Here is a 12,255-nt window from a genome sequence, read left to right as displayed (position 1 = left end):
CTGAAGACTGCTCCTCATCCACTCCTGACTTTCTTGCAAACCTTCCACAGCAGTCCTTTGGTTTGTCCCCACTCACCTTTGTCTTTCCTGGCAAGCAGGAACACAGCACAGATGGCTGCAGCGAGGACCAGGACAGAGATGAGCATGGCCAGCACCACCATCCAGGTGCAGGAGCTGGGGAACAAGCCCTCTGCAAAACAGGACACTCTCTCAGGGTCCCTGGACCATGTGTCCTTCTGGGGACATTGTCAGGAAGGGCCCAGTTTCCCAGTCCAGGCCCCTCTCCTGGTAATTCTGAGGAATCAGGGACCCTGAAGAGACTCCTGCTGCCCTGTGTCTCCAGAGGTATGGAGACACAGAGGATTTATTTTAAAAATTGTAAGAAATTTTAAACACAGTGAAGATACAAAACCAATTCTTCAGCCACCTAGGTACTAAGAACATTTCTTAAAATCAACACAAAATTCTACATATCTATGGGGTGCCATGTGAAGTTTTGATACACATATGCAGTGTTTAGTGTTCAAATTGGATTAATATTCATCTCTCTTCAAATAGTATTTCTTCTTGGTGAAAACATACAAAAACCTTTCTGCAAGCTTTTTAAAACTGTGGTGTACTTCATCATTATCTATCATCACTCTACTGGACAACAGAACACCCAGACCAATTCCTTCTTTCTGACTTCTTCCCCACTGACCCACCTTTCCATTATTATTTAACTAACATTAGCATCTCTGTGTTTGTGACTTGTAATTATTTTTAAATAAGTAATATCTTCAAAAGAACCACATTTCTCCTTCTATCCACTTCTCCCCCTCTACTAAGTCATACCTAAGGGACTTTGTCACGAGGCCTCTCTATGCAATTAATTTTTACATATATGTATTTGTGATCCTAGTAACAATGCAGAGGAGTGCTGGGAGCTTCTCTAGGATCAGGGAGGGGTTGTGATGGTTTGGCAAATAGGTTTCCTGTTCAAGGTTCTGGAAACAGAATTCTACTTCCCCTCAGGCCCTCTTCTGGAATGGCCATGGCCAGCAGTTCAAAGTGACTATTGGGCAAATATTTTAACAATGCGTCGGTTCAAGAGAGGCATCAAGGCCACTCATTGAAGGACTCTATTTAACTCTAAAACCCTGTATACTTGGAATTCTGTAAGAGAGTACATCACTAACTACACACCAAATATAATAAATATGTGAGTTGATGAATGTTAATTAGCTTGATTAAGGCAATACTTCACAATGCATGTGCGTATTGATGTCACCTGTCATACCTTACATAGGGGACCCTTACTGCCAACAACTTTTACTTAATAAGATTGGTTCAAAACAGGCCTTAGGACACTATTATTGATGGATTACCTTGATCCAAAAATCTTAGCAAAAGGCTTATAAATAAATCAATTGGAAAATTATTACTTATATAGTAATTGCTTCCAACATAAATATGAAGAACTATATTCTTTTCCTGTTTTATCTTCTACATTTTCATTTTCAAAAACTCTGTATTATTATAATTTTTGCTGCCCTAATCCTGGCTCTTCATTTCCTTTTAAATGTCTATTCCTTTCTCCACTGTATAGTTCTGAGCAGGAGGCTCCATCCCTTTGCTCTCCTCTGAGCTTATGTTATTAAGATTAATACCTTTTTAAAAAAGTAATTTACTCCTCTGACATTAGTGCTTGTCTTCTTCATGATTCCAACTTTTCAAACAAATGTGACTTCCCAGACTAAGGCACAAAAGAGTGTTGACCCAAAGTTTTTCCTTAGTACTTGTCTAAGAAGGAGGAATATGAAAGAGGAATAAGGAAGAGGAATATGAAATAAGCCCAGTGTCTTCAGGGGCTTACCCTCCCGAGATGACGCGCATGACCAAAGTCACGCACAGTGAGTGGGAAACTTGGTACAAATGCCTCAGGCATGGATTCCCAGAGGGGATGATGCTAGTGTCTGAACATGCAGGTGTGGCACCCAGCTGAGTACAGGGAGGAGGAGGGAACAGAAGGGTGAATGTCCAGGGCCTTGCTGTGGACCTGCAGGTGGGCAAAGAGGAGGTAGCAAAAGGTGACCTTGCAGGGGCCAAAGCAGATGGGGTGTCAGGAGCACCTTCTGCAGACTTACAGACCTAAAATCTAGACATTTCCTATTAAAGGACTGTGAACTAAACCATCTGGGCAGACTTCATGCCTGCACAGTCGCTGTGAGAGGGCGTAGAGCCTGTGGGGTCTTTCTGTGCCGATGGCATGACTGCATCAGCTAACCTCATAACACTCTATGGGGAGACCCTCTCATTTCTACTCCCTAACACCTGGGCACTGGGAACAGGAAGGTCAGTCTCACCCAAATCTGCAAAGCTGGAAAGCGACACGGAGAGGATCCCCTCAATTCATCAATGTCAACTGCACTGCACTTGTTGGCAGTGGTTTCCCTGGGCAGTGGGCTGGGTGGTCAGAGGAGAGCACTGGCAGTGTCCTACAATGCTCCCTTACTCTCTGAATGCTTTTGCATGGGCAGACATTTATATTCTTGTAAAATAAACCAATGGCATTTCTTTGCCATGGAGAGAATTATAAAACAGGTCAGAAGACATGTTTTCTTAGCTCTCTGGGTAGGAGGAGTTGCAAACTGGTGAATGGCTGCATCCTTCTGGGTTGTCCGTGGTGAGCCTTTGCTACCCACACCCTCTCTCTCAATGGCCAGATCTCAAGAATGTGACGTGGAGGGCACTGACCTGCTAAGGAGACACACACTCCCTTCTGAGAGCTGAGGACCGGGTTCCTTATGAAGCAGGACACATTTGCACTCAAGCTCTTGTTCACCATGATGGAGGTTTGCACTCCAAACAAGCTGTCTCTATCTGTCATCCTGCTTTCTGAAGCTGGGGTCAGGTGCTGCTCCAAAGAGCTCTCCCAGTGCACCTTGGGCTCTGGATACCATCCCGTGGATGTGCAGGTCAGCTTCAGGCTGTCGGCATCATCAGTTTCAACATGAACATGAGGGGTTGACCCCGAGCCTGGAAAGTGAAGAGAGGCAGACACAGCTTCTTCAAGTTCTGAGCCACTTCAAGTCATGTGAACTTCCGTCTGCTGGTCATTTTTGTAATCTGGGAGTGGGACTAAAACTAATCAATCAATCAATGAATAAATACTGACCACAAAGGACTTTAGGGGGAATAAAGTAAATCACCCATGTCAACATTTAACATACGAGTCCCTATCGTCCTTATTATTTTTCCTCTCCACCCTTTGAAGCCATACTAATTATTTTATCTGGTTATTTTGAAAACTGGACACCAAACACGTTATCAATCCAGGAGCAGCCTGTGCAGCTGCCCTTGGTGGTGTGAGGACCCAGTGGGAGTCCCACATCTGGGTCCTCAACACCAGGCCTCCATCCTGGCTCTTCTCAGAGGAGCTCACCACTATGTTCCTGGACATGGTCTGGGCCCTCCATCAGCGTGGTCATCCCTTGCTGCACAGGCTGCGGAACACTACGTGCCTGGCTGAACTGCGGCACGGACTTGCCTGTCACTTAGTGTCAATTAGGTTTAAATGTGAAAAGCAGTTTGCACCCAGCAGCTGTCACTCTGGACCATGCAGACCCGGGCAAGGTAAGCCTAGCTGGGGCAGTGGCCACCCAGGAGACCACATGCCCCAGCCCCTTTGGAGCTAGGAGTGGCTGGAGCTTCCCACAGGGGCTGAGTGGCAACTGCACGTGCTGTGGACTCTGTTTCTAAGGAGAAGTGCCCCTGCCTCCTGCCCCTTCCTCTTCCCTGGGCTGCAGTGCAGGGAGACTGGGAATCAACCCTGGTGGTGAAGAAGGAATCCATGCCATGGTGGGTGCAAGGTCAACATGGACTGTGGAACCTCACAGGTCAGCTGCTGCGGCAGACCTGTGCCCAACACCCCTGCACTTGAGGTAGCAAGCTCTGGAGGTTAGTGAATAATCTCAATCTTAGCTAACAGAAATGATAAGATACAAACAAATGTACCAGGGGTCAACCTGCCCGTTGTGGGTTGAGTTCGGTTTCCTACAAAGACATGGTCAAGTCCTCACCCTAATACCTGTGAATGTGACATTCTTTGGTAATATAATCTTTTCAGATAATTAGTAAAGACTAGGTTGAGTTGGATTATGGTGGGTCCTGATCCCATATGACTGGCAACTTTTTAACAAGAGAAAAAAGTTAGACCCAGGGACACAGGGACATTAGCCATGCAGATGTGGAGTTCGAGATTGGATGGTGAAGCTACAAGCCCAGGGACAGCTGGGCTGCCAAAAGCTGGATCAGAGAGGGAAGCTCTCCCCAGGGGCCTTGGGGCCTCCAGAAATGTAAATAAATCTAGATAAATAAACAACTTCTGTTGTTAATGGAAACCCTGAGAGTCTATTGATGACCCTCTCATTTCACCTCCTGAGGCCTTGCTAATTGGGCCCTAAACAAGTGTCTGGAGTGAAGATTGAATGCTCAAGCTCATGGTGACCTGTAGAGCAGGGACTTCAGTGTCTGAACAGGAAAGGGTCATTTCAGAAGCTGAGGGCTTTGAGAAGCAGTGGGGACGCCTGCTCGGCCCAGCAGCCCCATTTCCTGTGCTGACATGGAGCAGCACAGCAGAGCCCGTGGCTTCAGCTCTCGGGACACAAGCTCCCTTTCCCTATGATATAGGTGACACTCTCAGCGCAGGGGCTGGAGAAGCTAGGGAGTAGCTGGGGCTCTGTGATAAGGACATACAGCTCAGCGTACAGGGCTGCTCAGTGAAGGAAACAGAGGGTAGCTTCCACTTGTCCCTCCTGGCCCTTCCACTTGAAAACACGTCCCATCACTGGCTGTGTCCTCATGAGTTCAATAAAGACAGGCTTGTGTTTAGTATATTCTAAAAAATACAGAGCTCAGTTAACCAGACTTTATAGAAACATGGTGTCAATGTGCCAGATTTTCTGGGGATAAGAAAGTAAGGTGGTGTTCTGAGTCAGGCCACTGTCCCTTGTGTTACCTATTTTGAGAATCTGAGATATTAACTCTGAGACCACCTTGGGGGGAAACCCATGGTTTTTGCTAGTGCAAAGAGACTGAGGATGTGACTTGACACCAAGGCTGTAAGTGGTATTTCCTCTCTCCTAGAGGAGAATTTCAACATCTGCCTGTGGCTCCCCCAAGATGTTAGTTCATGGATCTGTGCTCCTGTGAAGCTGGGTGGGGAGTGGAACAGGGATGAGCTTCAGAATTCACTGAAGGCTGGGGTTCTGCAAAGATTTGCACCTGCAGCACCCATGATGGTTAAAGATGGGGGACCGCGTGGGGTCTAACAAAACTCAACGTGTGGGAGAACCTTTTCTCTAAGACACACAGTACACTGGGGCTGCCCAAATGGATGACATCTCCATCAGGCACTGATTTTTGACCTTGAACCAAACTTCACTCCTCTAGGAGGGAGGTGCAGGTGAAGATATGTGGGCCAGAAACCACACAACCTAGACCACTACAGGACACTGAGGCCTTCTGGAGAAGAGGGCCACAGGCTCAATCCAAGGACCTGCTGTTCACCTGGAGCTGGGCTCTGGTGAGGCCTCCCAACCTGGCACAGCAGCCAGCACCACGATGCATGGTGTGGAGTCCAGTGGGTGTGACCCAGAGGCTCAACCCAGGACACCTGGTCTAGACAGGCTAAAGGACGTGCTCACTGGGAGGAGGTGAAGAAACAGGCTATTTCATTTTCCTGGCTTAAGTAAAGAGAACAGCAGGTTCTCAGAGTAATGGTTCCCACTGTCATCACCAGGACATGATGGAAACTGCAGCCTGCCTGGAGGTGTGCCAAGGGACGCTGCCTCAAGTAGGCAGCAGAGAAGTCTTTCTTTGGAAAAACATCTCATGTTTAGAAACATATTTTGTCACTTACTATTCCAGTATTTATACCGTGACGGCCCTGAAGGCCTGTGATAATTTGGAAAGGCCTGGCCCTTCATGAATTCTGGCTTCACCATGTGCGTGCTGTGAAAGTTGCATCCTTATCTCTGTAGCTACTGAAATACCAAGCGCTCCACCCGCAGAGAACACGAGGAAGTCAGTAACCCCCTTTGGGCACAGTGGGGACCCAAAGCATGATAAGGAGCCCAGTGGAACTCATTGCTATAGCTAGTGCTCCATGCCAACAGTGCCCTAGGGGAGGCTGACATGAGTTCCACCTCGTTTTCCTCAGCATTCTACCTGCTCTTTGTGCTCGAGTGGAAAGCTCAGTTGCACTTGCCCTGACTTGGGGAAGCCGTGGGAGTGGAGCATCGGGGCTGCCCCCTGTTTGATACAGGAGATGAGCAGGTCCAACCTGCCCTGGCTTCAGAAGCTCAGTATGCTCAATGCCCTCTGATGGTGGCGGCTGGTTTCTCATGAGGCCCCCTGTGAGAAGGGAGATACAGAAACTCTTTCTGAGGCCTTAAGACTTGTGTGAAGGGGGCTAATCCAGGCTCAGCCTCTCACTGAAGCTGGACCCTTCCTTCCTCCTTCACCTGGCAGGACAGATACTTTCCTGGCGTTCATATCTGAGCAGGAGCAATACAGAAAGGCATGAACTTATGCAGGACCCAAGTAAACTAGAAGGCAAGGGTTAGACTACCACATTAGACTACCCAGGATTGTGCTGCAGGTGCATGGAAGTGAGGTGCACTGAACTCAGGCCTGATGGTGGGTTGTGGAGTCTCTCTCCCTCTATCTGGCTCCTTGTGGGGTTTGAAAGCCCAGGCTGTGGGCTTCTGGGACCCATCAGAAACAAGGCATGCTAGAATCCCTCTACTTCCCTCCCTGGATTTATGTTGACCATGCGGAGATGCAAATAGATTCCTATTAAAATGTAAGAAAGACAAAAATAGAGCCTCTCATCTCTACCTTTCTTGGCATCATATCTAGCATTTGTGTAGCTTTGCCCAACTCTGTCCATACATGATGGCATCAATCTGGCTCTTGATAAAACAGAGTATCAATAAAAACTGAATCAGAGCTTCTGTTTCACAGGCTCACCTGTGACCTCCACGTGGAACCGTGCTTCATTGTGGTAGGTGGAGCTTACAAATAAACACCTGTAGTCCCCTTCATCTGCAGGGCGGATGGGGTGGATTCTCAGGGCCACCTGCCCTCTGGTGATGTTCTCCCTCAGGAGCTTGGTCCTCCCATGGTACTCTGGCCGCTGCTGCTCCAGGTAGTCCTTGGAGTCCCTGTAGTAGTGCACCAGGCCTGAGTGGTTGCCGTGGAACCACCTGACTTCCATGTGCTGGGCGTCCGTGGAGGGGCTGAGGTGGCAGGGGAACTTGGCCTCTGCTCCCACCACAGCGATGACTGGTGACCGAGGTCCCACCACGTGGAATTATCCTGGAAATCAGGAAGATAAAGCGTCATGGCCGAGGCCAGGCAGGTGGGGCTGTGACTGTGTTATGAGAGCAGCAGTTCAGCTCATGGACACACCGAGCCATGGCCGGCTAGTGAGCAGGGGACGCTGGAAGGCAAGGTGAGTTCAGGAGGTAACACGGGATGTGAGGGTGGGTGCACAGACCTGGTCCTTCAGATGTGCTTTCCCAGGGGCAAAGAATTGAATTCAAATCCATGTGCATCAATTTCGGTCTAACAGAATCTGCAAAGTCACAGAGTGTGGTCCTCATTTTACATTGGCATAAACTGAGTCAATGAGTGCATGAGGGACTTGTCCCCAATTGTCATGACCCAGGCTCAGAGAGTGTTCTAGCACCAGCAATCTGAAGGTCTCTGTTTAAACCTTGGATTACTCAATATACAATACATAGTACATACAATAGTAAAACAACTAAATGCCATGATTTTGTGTGACGAATAAAGGGAACAGTATGTACAATGTTATTGCATTTTAAAAAACAGGCATGAGAGCATCTTTACAAAAACAGTTTAAGACATTGCCACAGCTTATATCTAAGGTTAGGAATTATGAAAAGTGAAAAGATAAATGTAAATGTAAGTATTCAGACAATGTTTGATCTGCCTGGTGGCAAAATCAAAAGTGCCCTTTCCTCCCTCCCTTTCCTCAGAGCATCGCTTGAAGAATTCTGGAAATGTAAACTCTTTCTCTTTCTCTTTGGCAGGTGTGATTTTTTTCAAAACTACCTCAGCCTCCTGGACTTTGACAGCATGGGGACCTGGAGGGGGCCCTTGCCATGTGGGCAGGGAGGGAGGCTGCACCCTTGTCTCTGTCACCTTTCAGCCTGGTCCCTGATTGTCAGGGAGTTAGGAGCAACTCTGTAGTCAGCAAGCACAGGGGACAGCCGCTGGCCAAGGAACTTGATATGAATAAGATGTGGGATGTGGTGCTGTCACACACCCTGACTTAGGACAAGGGGCCTTCCTGTTGGAGAATGTGAGATTACTGCACTACGTTGGCTGGACTAAATCAGTGGACAGGCTTCTTTATGAATTGCTCTTGTGTCAGAGAATTAATTGTGTTACAGTCAGTGAAACTGGTCTGTGGTCTGAGAGGCTCATTGCTCTCTGAATACTTTTCTATGGCATTAAAGAGAAGTTTTGAGATTGTTGGATATTTCATTTTTAATTATTTCCCTGTTATATGATTTTATGTAAGTATCATATTTTTCTTTATAGCCTTTGGTGTGCAGATAACCCCCTTGCACATCAAGGGCCAACTCACAACTTTCAGCCTCCATTTTTTAAAACATGAACCCTTTCTTGTAAACATGGGGGGAAGCTCCTGTTATTAACATGAAATTTCTTCTTTCTAAATAGCTGATGTCTTTTCTTCTTAGTGAGCAAGGTGAGACCGTCTTGGAGGCATTAAGGTGTTCAGTACTTCAGGAAGCATCTAATGAGAGTGAAGGACAGGAGGTCTGGATTCCACACCTGCAGAGCCTGCCTTACAGACCTGGAGAGACACTTGATCCAGGAGTGGGGACCCCAGTCTGCAGGTTGTGCTGAGGCCTAGGAAGAAAACAGCCAGTGCAGATAGGAGAACAGCACCAAGTGCTCCACAGGCTGAGCTCAGAGGCCTGAGAAGCAGCACAAGGCACAGCATCTCCTGAAAGCTCCTGAAATGGTCATGCTGACCGAGCACCCTGCCTTGGGACTGAGGTCCCTCAGCACCCTGAGCCAGGAAGTCTCCCATTCCATTCCCCAAGGAATTGCCATATGCCCAAAGCCACGTCTCCTGTGAATTCCCCAGGCTGCTCACCTTCCTGGGTGACTGTCACCTGGACACCATGATAGTTAATCCATAAAAGGCAGAGGCCTCTGACCTGGGCAAGGTACATGGGGATAGGTGTGGGACATGCCTTGCCTGTTACTGTAGGGGACACTTCTATGACATAGTTAACTTGAGTCTGCATGGTACCTGGGCTGTGCCATGGTCATTCAGCACCCCAGAAGAGGACTAGCCACGCCACCCTGTAAGAGCAGCATTGACAGGGCCAGGACATGGTCATCACATAGTTTAGGAGGCTCACAGTCCAGGGGTTGCTGACCTGCCAAACTGTTTCTGGATCAACAAGAGCTTGGGGAGACACCTAGCCATATGTGAAACTCTTGGCACATGTCACATTGGGCTGGAATTTCCCCTAAACTATTCAGAGTTTACAAAAGCTCATGCAATGTGAGCCAAGTAGCATTGTGTGTATTCCCCCACAGACTCTCAACAGCAAGCTGCCTGAAAAAATACATAAATAAAGCAATCTTAGTTTCAATAGCATAATAATCACAATGAAATTCTTAGGGGTGAATTTGTCAAAACGGCAAAATATGTACATAATGAAAACTACAAACAATGATGAAGAAAATTGAATAACACACACACAAATAAAATATATCAATGTTTATAGCATCACAATTCACAATAGTAAATTATGGAATCATCACAGATACCCAACAATAGATGAATGGATTGAGACATTGTAGTATGTACACACAATGGAGTTCTGCTCAGTCACTGAAAGAATGAAATTAGGCCATTTGCTGGTAAATGGATGGAAATAAAGTATATGCTAAGTGAACTTAGTGAAGCCCGACTCTGAGACTCAAATGTGGAGTGTTTTCTCTCGTATGTAGAAGCTACAGTAAACAAAGAAAAGAGAGAGAGAAGGATGGGAAGACATGAAAACCAAATCAAATATAAATTAATAGACAAGCTAAAGGAAGTCTAGTAGAGTACAGGAAAGAGAACGGGAGAGGGGAGGGTGGGAAGGGAAAGGTGGGATCATGAACCAAAATCCATTTCCATGCATGCATGAGCTTGTCGGGATGAATCCAGCTAATATGTATAGCCATAAAACTCTTTAAAAAATATCCTGTGGCCATGAATTAGAAAATATTTTTTTGTTGTATCAATTCTTTTTCTTTTCCCACAGTTTTTGTTGGTGCACTGTAGTTGTACACACTGATGGGATGTGTTGGTTCATGTTCATATGTGCACACAATATGGCAACACAGTATGGCCAATATCACTCCCCAGAACTACCCCTCCCTCCCCCTCCTTGGTCCCTTTCCTCTATTGCTGTTCCTTAGAGTTTTAGGACATCCAACCCCACCTTTCTTTTCCCCTTTAGGAAGCTTCAGCCTGTGAGAAGAAACATGACCCTTCACTTTCTGAGTTTGACTTTATTCCTCATAACACTATGGTCCCTAGGCCATCCATTGGAAAATACTCTTAAAATGACCATAGTTCCCAGAGTGATCCACAGAGTCAATGCAGCCACTATGGAAACTTCAATGTCACTTTCCACAAAAATGAAAGAGAAAGATATGTAAATTCTCATAAAAGCACAAAAGACCCCAAGGAGCCAAAGCTGTCATAAGCAGAAAACAAAGAAACTTAGTGGGACCACAGAGCCTGAACTCAAAATATATTACCAAGCTAATGTTGACACCACAGCATAGCACTGGTACAAAACCACACAGGTTGATCCGTGGGACAGAATCTAAGTTGAAGTAATCCAGACGGCCACAGACCATTGAGTTTCCACAAAGCTTCCAACCACACACCATGAGAAAAGTCAGTCTCTTCCAAAGAAATTATATCCACAGGCAGAAGAATAGAACTGGACCTTTATCTCAATCACATGCAGAAATCAACCCAAGCAGACCATAAAGAGACATAAAACTTAACACTGTGAAACAGAAGAGGGACACTTATAGTGTTGCTCCCCAACACTCCCCTGGGTACTGATTTCCAGCACAGGGCCCCAGGCACAGAGGACAAAAACAAAATGAGGTTGCATCACATTAAAGGATTCTGCCCAGGATAGAAGTCAACAGAGGGAAGGGAGAGCCCGTGGGAAGGAGGCAACCTGAAAACTACACATCTGGTAAGGGGGTGACATAATAAAGGAACAGCCACTCAAGTCCATAGCATGCAAGGACACGACCCAATGTGAAGTTAGAACAGGACTTGAACAAGCATCTTAGAGGAAGCTCTGGGCAGGGCTGACAGGTTTAGGAAGCTGCTCGCCACCCACAGCGAACCAAGAAACGCACGCTTGAACACGAGGTACCTTGGCCTGTCAAAGGGCTGTCCTCAGAAGGGCAGGAGGTGAGTACTGGTGAGGCTGGGGGAGATGGGCCCTGGTAAACTGTAGGGAGTTGTGAGCTGGCACAGCTACTTGGTAATAAGACAAAATGCCCAGAAAATTAGAACTGGAACTGCCACGTGATTCTGAACTCCTGCTACCAGGTGCACAATAGGCAGGGACAGCAAAGCCATGTGTCAGATGGGTACCTGAAGTCCTCAATCACTGAAGTCCCCCAGGGTCCACAGTGCACTCAACCTCAGTGCCCATCCGTGAATGACCAGGTTAAAATATGGTGTAGACACACAAGGGACAACTAAGTCTTGTCTTTTAGAAAGGAAATTGTTTCATTCCCAACAACACGGATAACCTGGAAGACATTATCGCAAGTAAAATAATCCAGAACCTGAAAGAAAGTTGCCACAGACTCTCACTCACCTTTGGACCATAAAGAAGGGGAGCCCATGAAGACCCAGAGTAGAACATGGGTCTCCAGGGGCTGGGCTCGGAGGCTGGGAGGCGTTGATCAAAGGAGGCAGCTTTGGTTGCCCAGGAGAAATCAGTGCAAGAGATCCACTGTAGGACCCGCTGAGTCCCTTTAACAGCAATGACTGCACACTCACATTCACCTCCCAATGTAATGAGCACGTGGGTTAATTCTTATGTTAATTAGCTTGATTTAGCCACTTCACTATGCATTGACCTATACATTTTAAAATATTTAACACCA

Source organism: Callospermophilus lateralis, unplaced genomic scaffold (genome assembly GCF_048772815.1).
Source record: "Callospermophilus lateralis isolate mCalLat2 unplaced genomic scaffold, mCalLat2.hap1 Scaffold_957, whole genome shotgun sequence".
NCBI classification, from domain to species: domain Eukaryota; kingdom Metazoa; phylum Chordata; class Mammalia; order Rodentia; family Sciuridae; genus Callospermophilus; species Callospermophilus lateralis.
Note: the sequence above shows the minus strand (reverse complement) of the source record.